The sequence below is a fragment of the Mytilus edulis genome, chromosome 9, assembly GCF_963676685.1.
Source record: "Mytilus edulis chromosome 9, xbMytEdul2.2, whole genome shotgun sequence".
In the NCBI taxonomy this organism is placed as follows: domain Eukaryota; kingdom Metazoa; phylum Mollusca; class Bivalvia; order Mytilida; family Mytilidae; genus Mytilus; species Mytilus edulis.
The window spans coordinates 44,179,583-44,183,411 of NC_092352.1; positions in this window are offsets into that span (position 1 = coordinate 44,179,583).

Consider the following 3,829-nt stretch of genomic DNA (forward strand, 5'->3'; position numbering starts at 1 on the left):
AAATAAGAGCAACTGCATTGGGGGTTAAACCATATGCTGATAATTTATCTAGCATAATATTGTGCGACAGGCAGTCAAAAGCCTTAGAAAGATCCATTATTACCGCTGCAATGTACTGGTTTTTATCAAGAGCTTCACGCCAGTCTTCTAACACTCTGAGATGTGTGGTCTGACATCCATGTCCACATCTAAATGCACAAAAAAATGGATTTAATATTTTATCAAAATAATCAGTTTCATATAGTTCTTCAAAGATTTTGGAAAATATGGATAAGACGCTAACTGGTCTATAATTTATTTTTAATAATGGGTCACTCTTTTTATGAAGGGGGGTCACTTGGGCTTCTTTATACTTATCGGGGAAACAGTTATTATCAATTGGCAAATTTACAAGAGTTGCCAGCTGTGGTGCAATATAAGATTTACATTTTTTTACTATTTTTGCTGGAATACCATCAGCTCCTGTAGCCTTCTTTATGTTTATTTTATTTTAAAAAAATTTCAACATTATCTTTAGATACTTTTTTAAACTCAAAAACAGAATTATGTTTTCTGTTACTTAAAATTTCTTTTATAATACTTGGGTGATTTGAGGGGTCATATACCACATCTGCTCAAATTTTGTCTGCTACTGTGGAGAAAAAATTATTAAAAACATTTAAACATTCATTTGAACAATTTACAATTTTGTCAATTTCACATAATAAAATTTTTTGCTCTCCAAAGTTCCCCTCTTTTTCCAAAAATGGTTTGACTGTTTTCCAAAAATCGCAAGATTTTGACCCACCAGAGCAACGTTCTAAAAAGTATACTTTTATTTATTTTCTCTTTACCTTTGTTACCAAATTTCTTTGTTTTCTAAATTTCTCCCATTTTTTGTCACTCCGATTTTTAGTTTATTGTGAATAAAGCATTTGTTTTCTATATATGGCCCCTCTCAGTTCTTTATTCATACATGGAAGTGGTTTATTTCTTTGACCCCTAGATTTTACAGGTGCATGTTTATTTAATATGTTTTTAAAATCTTCTTCATAATCATCATATATACTTTTTAAATCTTTCTCAGTACATTTTTCTGAAATCTTTATTTTCTGTAAATCATTTGTAAATTCATCAATATCAAAAGTTTTGTAACTTCTATATGTTACATCCCTGCATTTTTGTGCAGGTAAATTCCCTTTCACAACTGTTGAAATAATATTGTGACAGTCACTAACACCATTTGGACTTTTTATTGTTTTAAAACACAAATTCTTTTTATTTGTAATAATAACATCTACAAGGGATGGGTTACAACCCTTTTTAAAACATGTTGGGCCTTTAACCAGTTGGGACAAGTTGAAAATATCAAATATATCATGTAGAGTCTGAGATTTTTCAGCAGACAACATATCAAAATTTAGGTCACCAAAAATAATAATATTGGCATATGACACAAAACATTTATCTAGTGATTTTGTAAAATTTTCAATAAAGTCATAATTTTTCATGGATGGAGGCTTGTATGCTCGAGGCTTGTATGCTCCCATAACAAGCCATTTGGCATAATTTATATAAATTTCATAGCAAATATTTTCAAGTATATCAGATTCGAAACATTGTTTTCAACTTTATCTGGGTAAGTAAGCCACCGCCATACTGATTTCTGTCACGCCTTTGTAATTTATATCCTTCAACTTGAAATAGGTTGTCTTGAAAGTTGATTCGGCAATCATCAGTAAGTCAACTATATTATCTGTGAGTAGTTTTTTTACCTCATCAAATTTGTATCTGAGACTGTTAATGTTAACATATGCCGCAATAGTTTGGTGATTTTTTTTGTTGTTTTTTTTAATTTTGTAATAATGGCAAAGAAGAAAAGAGTGCACAAGCTGAAATGTCTCGCCTTCTTTACATTCCATTGATTTTATGATGATAGTCCTAAATATAAAGCTTTACTACAACTATCACATAAATGAACCATGATCTAAGAAATGAAGTTTAATGGTCGTCCCCTAAACATATTCCATTGGAACCTTGGAATATATATATATGTCTCTGATCTAAACTTATTATTTTATTTTGAATACAAATTATATGCAGGACAAAGTCTTGGTATAAAGCTGGCATTAAAGGTAGCGCCTCTCTCATATTACCATGTCTATGTAATTAAATGCACTTTTCTTTTTTCAGTGTAAGTGACCATAATTTGGAAATTGAAATAGGACGCTATAAAAAAAATTCTAAGAGAACACAGACTGTGCAAAGTTTGTAAAATTTTAGATGAAAAAGAACACTTTTTCCTTCATTGCAAAATTAACAGTAATGTTAGAAATCCCCTTATAAATGCAATTAAAACCCATAATCCTAATTTTAACCAGTTTGACTCAAACTCTAAACTTAAAACTATTCGAGATCCAAATAAAAATATTTTGTTTAAGTGTTGTAGACTATATAAAGCAATCTATGGAATTGCAAAAATAAGGTCCACATTGGTCAATTATATACTTATAGTATACATCATTATACATGTTATTAATATCTACTTCACTTGTTTAAAACATTTGTCATGTATTATGTTTCATGTCAATTGTGTATACATGGTAAAATTATGCATTTTAACCGTCAGGTATCACTTTTTTTGCACAATAAAAACATGTTTACTTTGAATTATAATTTTGAAAACTAAATTATAAAAATTGACCTGATATTTTGGTTTTATGCATACTAGACTAGTTTAATAATGAGTGAAATTTAAGTTGACTTGATTTTCACTGTAGCCTTGTATATAGCTAATACGGCCTGAGACATATACGGTCATACATGTATATATATGTCTCTGATACCGGTAGGTCTTTTCACCACCTAACACCACTGAACACACCTGGTTTTAGGGGTGTTCGTCGGTGTACGGTGGTGAAAAGACTTACCTGAAATATAATAGATATACAGTGATATTGTATAATTACTAGTAACACAATTATCCACCATTTAACAAAGAACTGGGATGCATAGATAAAGGGCTTTGTATTGATGTCCGTCAAATTGCACTATTTTTCAAGGTGGGACCAGGTATTTGTAGTCAAATTTTGTTGTACAGTAATCACTTGCCATGCCATTCCAAAGTCATAACCACCAAAAACACTGTTAATGTCGTATGAGTGATAAGTGGATATGTGGAGATCTGAAACAGAAAACAAATTCACCAATAAATTGCCAAACATATTGAGAATATTAATAGCAATTCTCTGTAACCACCAACCAAGTTGCGGCACGCATACTCTCAGATTTTCTTGAAAATTGGTCTGTTGGTAGCTATCGATAAACTAACAAGAAAAATGTTGACAAAAAATTTGATTATGCCCCCGTTGCCATGGTTACGGGTCCCCTTTGATTTTACCTCAAAAATGCATATTTTGAGGATTAAAAATGACCCATTTTAAGCAGTTATCATGCATACATTTCAAGTTTTATGAATATTTTGACTATAATTAATTAAAATATAACACTTTATGAGTAAGATGAAAGATACAATTTATTTCTGACAAAAGGGAAAGAAGGGGGCAGCACTGGTTCAAATAGAAGAATTTTCAATGTATTCAAAAAAGGCAAATTATAGGCATTTTGCATGACATAATTTTTACTATTAACCAGAAATAGTTTAACAGATGATTTGATATTTATTTGCATAAGGTCAATTTCTCTCTGACTCGGCTCATATATTAACGAAAGGACTTTTCCAAACATTTCCTGTAACTTGTTAAAGAATAATTAATGCCTTCAAAATATTTTTAAGACAAACCATCTGACCATCCAGACAGATGATGTAGACAGTATAACAAGTCAATAG